The sequence below is a fragment of the Mesoplodon bidens genome, assembly GCF_964165515.1.
Source record: "Mesoplodon bidens genome assembly, chromosome: X".
NCBI lineage: Eukaryota > Metazoa > Chordata > Mammalia > Artiodactyla > Ziphiidae > Mesoplodon > Mesoplodon bidens.
In genome coordinates, this window is record NC_138163.1 from 106,795,774 (window position 1) to 106,807,891 (window position 12,118).

Here is a 12,118-nt window from a genome sequence, read left to right on the forward strand (position 1 = left end):
GGATGGTAACCCCTAATTGCATCAGGGTGGTTGTACAACAGCTAGAGTGAATAGAGAGGTAAAAGAAGAAACTGGAGGAGCGAAAGGGAACAAGAGAAGAGAAAAGAGAAGGAGAGGCCTGAACTCTTTGGGTTATTGTCTATGAAGCACTTGAGACAACCTGCAGAATTATGACCGTGAGTAAAGTAACATTGTTTTTCACTTTTTAATATTTAAGGAAAGGTACTCAACTGTGACTTTCTGCATGGCTCTTGAATCATAGGTAACCCACATAAAGGACAGTCGGCTCCCTGGTTCAGTCACACACAGAGATGAATTCAAAGACACACGGTTAGACAATCAAGTTATATGCCAGTTATTTGCCTCTCTGCTCTGGGATTTATTCCTCAGCCTTTACTTGCTCTGTTCTGTTTCAGATGAGGCACAGAGGATGGAGGATGAGGGACACCCCCCGCTTTCTGCTTCACGTGGCATCTTGGAAGTGGCTGCCTTTCCACCGGAAGCTCCGGCTCCCACCGGCCAGCCTTCCCCCCTGTGGCCTGAGCTCCTGCTGCCCGTCACCACTGTAGCTCCAGCTCCTGCCACATGGCCCTGGCTTCTGGGCTTGACTTACACCACCTCCTGCCAGGTTTCGTCCAACCCGGAGGGCGGTCACCACTTCCTGTAGTTGTTAATCTTTATGTTGCCTCTGCGCCCACGTTGGGATTCTCCACTTTCCCGTCATCCATGTAACAAATCCCTGGGTGAAATTCCCTCTGCTGAAATAGGGTGGCTTCTGTTTTCCTGACTGGACTTTGCCTGATACAGAAAGTAATTCAGACCTGTACTCACTTTCTGGTGGAATTAAAGAAGTGAGGCATATATGCCTAATGAGGAATAAAACACCTTAAAACCTGCTCTCCCTCTTTCTGTTACTCTCACATTCTTTTTTTTTTTTTTTTTTTTTGCAGTACGCAGTCTTCTCACTGTTGTGGCCTCTCCCGTTGCGGAGCACAGCCTCCGGACGCACAGGCTCAGCGGCCATGGCTCACGGGCCCAGCCGCTCCGCAGCATGTGGGATCTTCCCAGACCGGGGCACGAACCCATGTCCCCTGCATCGGCAAGCGGACTCTCAACCACCGCACCACCAGGGAAGCCCTACTCTCACATTCTTTCACAGTGATGACTGCGGCTCCATCAGGCTCTTTGAAACTTACCAAAGTCTTCCCCTCCCTACCCCTCCTGTCTTTTCTCTTTCCCAGCCTACTGGTTGATCTTCCCTTACTCTATCTTAATCTTCAAGTCTCTCCCACATTTTTTCATCTACCTCCTGAGGCCCGTGCTCTGCTGGGGAAGCAATGGGGAAGGGACCCTGGATACTCATATACTAGGAAATAATGTTCCTTGAATATTTCCCAACTTCTTTCCCCTCCCTCCACAGTTTGAGAAGAAAATTCAAAAAAGAAAGAATATTTTTGTGGGTGATCAACCATTCCCTCCTATGGCTTTTTTTTTTCTCCTTTATAAAAGTAATCACAGGGCTGTGAGTAGAGCTGTCTTACGAGTCTTAAGAACTTCAATCAGTTTCACAGCTGGAGGAAGAGAGCTCAGTTGCAATGAAGAGTAAAATCTTTCTTTTATGCAAAGTAACTTCCCTTTTGAGAACACTGTTCCAGTGAATTTCAATGTCCTCTGCTCTTGAAAAAACAAGCGGAGGGTTTGATAAAGGAGCAACAGGTACCGGTTGACTGGTATGGACTGGACACCAAGAATGAAGAAAATTGAACCTCTGTGCGTTAGCTAACAGTCTATCTTCTCCCAGTCACTTTGGCTTCCACTGCCTCCTAAACTGTTAACGTCAAGTTAGACTGTGGTGAATGTAAGGAAGTATTCACCCCTTCTAGCAGGCAGTAATGACCAACACCATCAGGCTTGTGATTGAAATCCTAGACGCCTCTTGCAGAGGGAAAAAAGAGAGAAGCAGTCCCAAGTCTCTAGGAAATCCCCTGATTTTGCATCCTGACTATAATTCCTTCTTGATTTGTCAAAGTAAAGAAGTAGATTCTTAATTTCTTCCAAGAAGGATGTGTGGAATGCTGAAGAAAGGGAGGTGTGTTGCCACACCAAGATTCCTGATGAATTTTGTTCCTGGTGATGATGAAAAATGGATGTGTGTTCCTTTTATCTCTACTGTGCATGCTATTCTTTTCAGAACTTCCATGATTCCACTCTCTGTGCATCCATGAGTTATGTGGCCCCAGTTTCCTTGCTTAAGGATGACAAATGAGAGGACTTCATCTCCCTAGATACAGTGATTGTCCCAGGGGTGGGCATTTGACCCAAACGAGGCCAATGAGAGTTATCTGCATGAGGAGGGAGTTGTTAGGGACTATGGAGGAGAGTGGGTGAAGCTTTTCTTTCTTTGTGAATGATGCATGCTTGCTGCTGCTATAGACCATCTCTATTACCTTGCGCTAAGAAGCTGCATAAGAATTACGCCAACACAAAATCAGATGAGTAGCTGGGGAAGGATTGAGAGGTTTGGAGACAAATACGATGACAAGGTTTGCATTCTTGGGTCTGATCTACCTGAGACACTTGGACATCTCAGTTATTCTTACAGATTGGGTTCTCTGGAAGTACACTCTGAGGTGGAGATTAGTGTTCAGGAGTTTGATCTGAGAGTGTCCTTGGAGGTACACACCCGTGGAAAGGAAGGAAAGATAAGAAAGCAGGAGCGGGCAGAAGGAGAAGTTGAATTATCATGTGGTCACAAGAAGGCCTCCGCAATCCTGTGGGCACCACTACCATTTCCTGCTGTAAAAAAACTTTGAGTTGGCTTTCTACCACTTATATCTAGAAGGGTTCCTACTAAAGCATGGTGTAATGAAACCCACTTTAATTCCGTAGCCATGGTCTCAAAGGTTAGCGGAAGTTGAATAAGGCGGCTGGAATGGGATCCAGACGTTCTATTTCCTGTTTGAAGGAGAAAATAACAAAGTAAAAGAAGAGACGGTCAGGGAGGAAGGGGCAATTTTCTGATGTAGGTGATTAAAGGCATTAAGAACATGGTTTTACCTGGTACTGTATTTATTAGAAAGTGAAAATGTCTGGTGGTGAGGATTTAAAATTGAGCTCTTTAGGTTAAATGTGATTTGCATACATTTATTCATGAGAATAAGGAAGAAAATGAGGAAAGCTTACGTATTTTCTCCGACTAATCATTGATTTGAATTTAAAACTTTCCAGTATGCTTCCTGTGTAAATTATTTTCTCTTTTTCTCTCGAAAAAAATCTATTTTTACAGACTTATCTTGGTCTTAACAACAGCCAACATTTGTAAAGCAGTTTACACATGCCCAGTGCCTTATGTGCTTTATCTCATTTACTTTTCATGACCACACTATAAGGTTTGCAAAATTATCATATCCATTTGAAGTAGGATGAATATTGGTCCCCCCCACCCAGAGATGTCTAGGTACTGATTCCCAGAACCTATGAATATGTTACTTTACATGGTTAGAAGGACTTTGCAGACATGATTAAGTTAAAGATTTTGAGATGGGGAGATTATCATGAATGATTCCGGGTGGGCCAGTGTAATCACAGGGGTCCTTATTAGAAGGAGGCAGGAGGTTCAGAAGCATTGAGAGAGGATGTGAGGGATGAAGCAGAATTCAGACAGGAAAGAAGATGCTACGCTGCTGACTTTGAAGATGAAGGAGGAAAAGCCATGAGCCAAGGAGTGCGAGAAATGCAGCTCTAGAATCTGTAAGAGGCAAGGAAGTGGATTCTCTTCTGGAGTCTCCAGAAGGAATGTAGATCTCCTGACACCTTGATTTTAGCCTGGTGAAAGTGATTCCAGACCTCTGACCTCCAGAACTGTAAAAAAGTAAGTTTGTGTTGTTTTAAGCCAGTCATTTGTGGTAATTTGTTACAGCAGCCATAGAAAACTCATACACTTTACAGACCAGAGAGAAGAGCTGCGAGGAGAGAAAGTAGCTTGCCCAGAATCACATGGCTGCCTGACACCAGAATCATTTTGTAAAGCTAGGGCTTCAATGTCAATAATAAAATCATTTTATGAGCATCAGCTGCTGTCCCAAGACCCCTGGATTGAACTCTGCTATCCTGCTGTCAGTTGGCAACACACGTTGTAGCTCTTCCCCACAGGACTGATCAGAATAGCCCTTGATTTTCAGCCTCCTTCTGACAGCCTATGTGTTGCTGACAGCTTCCTACAGTAACCATTGGTGTGCAGAACCACCTTGGCCCAAGAAGCCTGAAGTTTGTTGAGCCACAAGTGTTAGGTCCCTACAACCACTTTCTGCATATTTCACCTTGACCTGAAGCATGAAAGCTCTGTCTCTGTGTCTCCACTATCACTTTTCCTTGCCCCAGGATGTATCTGAGCTCTCATAGCCCCACTTTGGGCAGTTAGCAAGGGCTCATCCTGGTGAAGATATTAACCAGTCACTTAAGTGTTGGCCACGTGAAAGAGTCAAGTGTCGGTTCTTGTAGGAATGCTGGCTCTGTAGTAGGATTCTCTCCAAGAGAAAAGGCATATTCCTTTCACACGACCCTGAGGTCTAGCTCCCTTGATTGTTTCAGCAAATGATATCTAGCCTAAGAAAACCAATAGTGTCTGACTGCTTGCTAAGGAGAAATTGAAGATGTTTCGTGTAAACATGTGTAGTCACATACATAGCCACAGTACAATTATCAAAATTAGGAGCTATAACACAAATACAATATTATTGCCTAATCTACAGTTCATAGTCAGAGTTTACCAACTATCTTAATAATGCTCTTTTTGTGATTTTTTGTTGTTGTTGTTTTTGTGCTCTAGAATCCAGTCTAAGATCATGCATGGAATCCAGTTCTCATGTACCTCTGGTCTCCTTTAATCTGGACCAGTTCCTCAGCCCTTACCTTTTTTTCTTTCCTGATTGTGGCATGCTTGAAGAATATAGACTGGTTATTTTATAGAATGTCCCTCATTTGAGGTGTGTATTATATTCATGACTAGACTCGGCTATGCCTTTTGGACAGGAATATGCTAGAAGTGGTGTGTGTCCTTCTCAGGGCATCACATCAGGAGGCACATGATGTCAGTTTGTTACCTTGCTGGTGATGACCTTGCTCTTAGGAAATACACACAGAAATATTTAAGAGTAAGCGTAGGCAATTTATTTTCAAATGGTTCCAAAAAAATAATATGGAGAGAGAATGATCATGGGAATCTGACAAATGGTAATAGTTGATAAATCTGGGTCAAGAGCACACTGGATTTCTTAGTCCTATCCTGATAACTCTTGTGCATGCTTGAAATTATTTTAAAATAAAGCAGTTAAAAAATCTGACATATTAGAAGCTGTCTTCAGTGTACAGATTGCTCTGGCAGCTGGGGAGCATTAGTTTTGGGGGGATGCTGCTCTTTTGTTGGGGAAGGCACCTTGATGGGCTTTTTGGCGATTCAAAGGCACTGCCTGGTCTAGGGGTTAGAGGTGGAGTCAGAGAAAAGCTAAGCTACTCAGCACAATAAAACGAAAGAATGATGTCCTTGGGTGGAGAAACTTACAGTGTTACCTGATGTGAGGCTTGCACTGGAGACTGTGAAAGCGAGCATCATGGCGGATCGATGTGGTTCTCACGGAGATGAGGAACAGGCCCCAGCATAGGACAGAATGTCTGGCCCAAGAGAGGACATGGGCAATCAGGGACTTTCCTGTTCGTGGTGATGATCTGAGAGAACAGGGCCACACACTAATGATTATTGGTTTTCCCTTTCCTATATTGTAGTTCCTATGTCTTCACTAAAGCTGACTGACCAGCACAACACAGCATCAGCCTTGAATTAATGGTCATCTTGAGGGATAAGGCGGAAGCTGGCCGGAGGGTGAAATAGACTAGAAGGGCCTGAGGCAGCAAGGAGAGAAAAATGATGAGCTGATCAGAGGTGACCCAGAGGAACAGCAGGAGACATCAGGAGGATACCAGCAGTCTGAGAATCCCTGGAAATATTTGGCAAGAGACATTGGACTTCTAGGTGTTCTCTGGCGTTTGAATTGTAGTGATTTGGATATTAAAGGGAAGCAGACTGCAGAACTCTGGGGAACTTCATCATATATAGGAAAGCAGAGTTCAATTGCCACATACGGGTTGCATACAGCAAATGGTTAAAAAATATATTTCAATGGTTTACTCTGGTCCAAAGGAAGAGTTGGTGTGCCTACCTTCTACTGCAACAAGCATTAGGAGAGGAATGACTTTGTTAGGCAAAGTCGTCCATTGCAGATGAGGTGGATCAAGAACGAGAATTTTCCTCTGTGTGTACTTTCAAACTCTGCTAGTTTGGGGACAATAATCAGAGAGATAACGAATATTTATTTTATTTTAATGCAGTGACATTACTAATTTGTGGTCACTTGTAAGGTTTACTGAACTACTTTCTTGAGGCTGACACCTCAGGAATTTAAAACGTCTAAGAAACTCAACCAACAAGAGTTCAAATGAATCATAAGGTTTTATTTTCCCACTGATGTGAGAAGACACCTGCACACACTGAACTTGAAACTACAGACGTGAACAGTGCTGTCAGTTCAAAGAAGTGAAGATAGTCAGATGCAGCCCAGACTGTTCTTTAATTCAGAAACCACATCCATTTCCCTTATTAAACTTCCCTGGACTCAGTGGATTAATGATTTTGAACAAAGGCAAACATTTTGGTGGAAATGAAACCGTGATTTAAAAAAAAGATTTGATGACTATGGGTGACACTTAAAATTTACTCAGTTGCCTTGGAAATTTAAACGTCTATATCTATACACATATGATTGGATGAACATCAGTCCTGTCAGTGTGATTCAGTTTTAAAGGTACTGACTGGGCTTAAAAATAAAACATGCCCATAAAAACGGATAGTGTCCGTGGAAATATAACAATATGTGACTATAGATGCTAAAACTCTCATAAAATATCTAGCAATATGGTGCAATGATGAACAATGCTTGGCTCTTAGTTAACTGTATAAAATTGCTGTCATTAATGAAATAGCTGAAATCAAAGAGGCACCATGAGCAATTCAAGCCCAGAGTCAAAGTGAGGTGCTCTCTAGCTCTATCCGCTTCACATTTCCCCGGGATGGTTTAGCCTGTTAAATACCAGTAGAGCAGGCACTGTTTTTCATTACTCTAAAGATTTTCTTAACTCCCTTCTCATCTACTACCTCCCAATACAGAGGATGAAAAAAACAAATACTAGGTCTCCCAAAGTTCCCAAACTTCCTTGCAAGTAGCCTTTTAAAAAAATCTTCCAGGAGGACGGAAGATAAAGCATTACGGGAAAGCTTTTTCTTTTATTGAAAAAATAATAATAAAAATAAAGTCGGGGATGATGTCAGTGAAAGTGGTGAGGTTATAGACTGAATTGTGTCACTCTCAAATTCACCTGTGTTTTTTTTAACAGATTTATTGGAGTATAATTGCTTTACAAAGGTGTGTTAGCTTCTGCTTTATAACAAAGTGAATCAGCTATACATATACCTATATCCCCACATCTCCTCCCTCTTGCGTCTCCCTCCCACCCTCCCTAACCCACCCCTCTAGGCGGTCACAAAGCACCGAGCTGATCTCCCTGTGCTATGGGGCTGCTTCCCACTAGCTATCGATTTTACGTTTGGTAGTGTATAAAAAAAAAATAATAAAATAAAATAAAATAAAATTCATCTGTTGAATCCCTAACCCTCAATGTGACTGTATTTGGACACAGGGCCTTTAGGAGGTAATTAAGGTTACATGAGATCACAAGGGTGGGACCCTAATCTGATCGGACTGGTGTCCTTATAAGAAGAGGAAGAGACACCAGAGGGCTGTCTCTTTTTCTCTGTGTGCACAGAGAAGAGACCATGTGAGGATACAGTGAGAAAGCAGGAAGAGAGGCTTCACCAGAAACCAACCCTGATGACACCTTGATCTTAGACTTCTAGCCTCCAGAATTGTGAAAAAAAAATTTCAGTTACTGAAGTCACCCAGTCTGTGGTATATTGTTGCGGCGGCCTAAGCAGATAAATACAGGCAGAGTGAGGAAATCCCGGAGGTTGTCCATGCCCAGAATCATTGAAAAACCGGGGGAAAGACTGTCAGAAGCCTCATCAGAACGCTGGACGAAAATGAAATGTTTACAGCAACAAGTGAATGCTTAACTAAGAGAAAGGCCATGAGAACACGGTAGGAGAACTTTGTGGCACTTTAACTTACCTTGGTCCCATCCCTCTCTGCAGGGTGGCAGCTGACTTTGAAGAGGGCAGCCTGAATTCCCATTGTGGGCACCTGGCTGCAGAGAGACTAGAGCAGACCTTAATCCCAAGGAACTGCGTTTGTCTGTTTCGATCAGTCTGGGGGTTCCCTGAAGGACAGGCACAGGGTGCTTGATTTTGTTTCCCCTAAGTCAGAGCTCTCTCAGGGTGGAGGAGGGGCCATGCAAAGATCCTCCCTCAAAAGCATTGAAAGGAAAGCCAGTACCACTTGGGGCAAAACATAACAACTGGGGCAAACGAGAGAAACACTGACAGCCTGGCAGGAAAAGCTAGGTATGAGATTCTTTGGGCAATAAGGCTTTTGACAAGCTGCCTTGTAGACTGGGGAAACTAGAAGGCCACACACATGTCCAGAGCAGGATGCATGCTCAAAAGAGACCTGAGAAAACCATAAACTTCCACACCTAGCTGATCTTTACGCTCGGAAGTAGGAAGTGAAGGTTCAGGCAGAATTGTAAATGGTATGACTAAGGCATGAAGGATTGCGCCAAGACGGAGCCAATCTTCAAGGACCTGGAAAGTATATTTTTCTTTCTTTCTTTCTTTTTTAAAAATTTCACTCAAGGCATTTAAGGAAATCTCTGTCAAATGACTAGGTGACCACTGAGCTAAAGGAACAGAGACCTCATATACCACTCATTGCAAAGAAGACAGTCTTTACAAAAGTAGTTTAGAAAAGTCACTAAACAAACAACTACAACCCAAGGCAAGCAACAACAAATCCCAGAGGTGGAGCGAAGAATCTAAGTTACTACATGATAAGATTCAAAATGTCCAGTTTTCAACAAAATATTACACGGCATATAAAGAGACAAGAAAGTATGGCTCAGATGAATGGATAAAGAAAATGTGAGCAGGCTTCCCTGGTAGTGCAGTGGTTAAGAATCCGCCTGCCAGTGAAGGGGACATGGGTTCGAGCCCTGGTCCGGGAAGATCCCACACGCCTGGAGCAACTAAGCCCGCATGCCACAACTACTGAGCCCACATGCCACAACTACTGAAGCCTGCGTGCCTAGAGCCCGTGCTCTGCAACAAGAGAAGCCACCGCAATGAGAAGCCTGCGCATTGCAATGAAGAGTATCCCTCACTCACTGCAACTAGAGAAAGCCCGCACGCAGCTGAAAATAAATAAATAAAATAAATAAATTTATTAAAAAAAAGAAAACGTGAGCTATATATATGAGTTGGTGGTCAAGGGGTACAAACTTCCGTTTATAAGATGAATCAGTTCTGAGGATCTAATGTACAGCATGGTGACTATAGTTAGCAATACTGTATCATATACTTGAAAGTTGCTAACAGAGTAGATCTTGAATGTTCTCAACACAGAAAAGAAATGGTTTGTAGTGAGGTGGACAGACCTAGAGACTGTCATACAGAGTGCAGTAAGTCAGAAAGAGAAAAACAAATACCGTATGCTAACACATATATATGGAATCTAAAAAAAAATGGTTCTGAAGAACCTAGCAGCTGGACAGGAATAAAGACGCAGACGTAGAGAATGGACTTGAGGACACAGGGAGGGGGAAGGGTAAGCTGTGACAAAGTGAGAGAGTGGCATGGACATATATACACTATCAAATGTAAAATAGATAGCTATTGGGAAGCAGCCGCATAACCCAGGGAGATCAGCTGGGTGCTTTGTGACCACCTAGAGGGGTGGGATAGGGAGAGTGGGAGGGAGACGCAAGAGGGAAGAGATATGGGAACATATGTATATGTACAGCTGATTCACTTTGTTATAAACAGAAACTAACACACCACTATAAAGCATCTATACTCCAATAAAGATGTAAAAAAAAAAGGTAATTATGTGTGGTGATGGAGGTGATAAGTAGTCTTTTTTTATTTCTTTTTTTTTAACATCTTTATTGGAGTGTAATTGCTTTACAATTGTGTGTTAGTTTCTGCTTTATAACAAAGTGAATCAGTTATACATATACCTATGTTCCCATATCTCTTCCCTCTTGCGTCTCCCTCCCTCCCATCCTCCCTATCCCACCCCTCTAGGTGGTCACAAAGCACGGAGCTGATCTCCCTGTGCTACGTGGCTGCTTATTGTGGTAATCATTTTGCAATATGTACGTGTATCAAATCATTATGTTGTACACTTTATTTATTTATTTTTTGCGGTACGCGGGCCTCTCACTGTTGTGGCCTCTCCCGTTGCGGAGCACAGGCTCCGGACGCGCAGGCTCAGCGGCCATGGCTCACGGGCCCAGCCGCTCCGCAGCATGTGGGATCTTCCCGGACCAGGGCACGAACCCGTGTCCTCTGCATTGGCAGGAGGACTCCAACCACTGCACCACCAGGGAAGCCCTATGTTGTACACTTTAAACTTACATAATGTTATTTGTCAATTTTATTCCAATAAACCTAGGGGAATAAAACGATACGGTCAAACTGGGGTAGAATGGGCCCTTAATCCAATACAACAGGTGTCCTTATAAGGAAAGGATGTGAAGAAACAAGGGAAGATCATGTGGTGATAGAGGCAGAGACTGAAGTGCAGCAGCTGCCAGCCAAGGGATGCCAAGAATGGCTGGCAACTACCAAAAGCTAGGAAGAGGCAAGGAAGGAGTCTTCCCTCCCGGTTTCAGAGGAAGCATGGGTCCTTCTGATAACCTGACTTAGGAATTCTGGCCTCCAGAACTGTGAGACAATACATTTTTGTGGTTTTAAGCCACTCAGTTTGTGGTACTACTTTGTGAAGGCAGTCCTAGGAAACGAACACATGCCCCCTGTGGAGAAAACAACTTGTTCCAAGGCCTGGAGGCAAGGTCAGGGATCTGCAAAGAGTTCAGTGTACTTAAAGTTTAGAGAGAGAGAAAGGAGGGTAATGCCAAGAAATGAGGCTGGCTAGATAGACAAGCAGGGGCCAGATTATGCAGGAGTTTGAAATTTATCCTAAAGATAAAGAAAAGAAAAAAAAGGGGTGGGGTATTCCCCGGCGGCCCAGTGGTTAGGACTCTGCACTCTCACTGCCAAGGTCCTGGGTTCAATCCCTGGTCGGGGAACTAAGATCCCGCAGGCCCCGCAGCACAGCCAAAAAAAAAAAAAAAAAAAAAGATTCATTGAATGCTTTAAGAAGGAGGATAAATGAGCAGATTTGTGTGTTACAAGAGTACTATGACTTCAGTAGGAAACGGGCTGGAAGGGAGCACTGTAGGCAGGAATAAAAGTTAGGAGACTACAGAATTTGTCTAGGGGAATATATAAACTGGCTACCACTGTGTAAGAAAATACCCCAAACCCAGTGGCTTAAAATAACACCCAATATTATTTCAGTGAGTATGTGGATCAGTTGATAGATGACTTATCTACGCTGAGCAAGTGAGGAGTCAGCTGATCTAGACCGGGTTTTTTATCCTCCTCCTGGGAACGGTGGGCAAACCTGGGCACATCCTTCTCCTATGGACGGAAGGGGTGCAGGAGAGCAAGCCCAAACAGACAGGCTCTCTTTCAAGCCTCTGCTAGCGTCATGCCTGCTAACATCCCATGGGGCAAAGCACACCACCTGGCTGAGCTCACTTTCAAAGGGGAGCAAATACATTTTACCCCTCGATGGGAGGAGCTGTAAAGTCACATAACAAAGGGTGTGCACATAGGGAGGGCTGAAGGTTTGAGGCCATTCATGCATTCTACCTGTCATGTAGGATTCTGTCCATCATGATGCAATGGTGGCCTCCAAGTACACTACCAGGCAAGCTATATAAGAGGTCACAGAAAAGAAAGACCTCCTGACCACATGAAAAAGCCTGACGCGCTTAATCAATAAACCTTAGAACGCACAGCAAATGGCAAGGGGAAAGAGATGAGGAC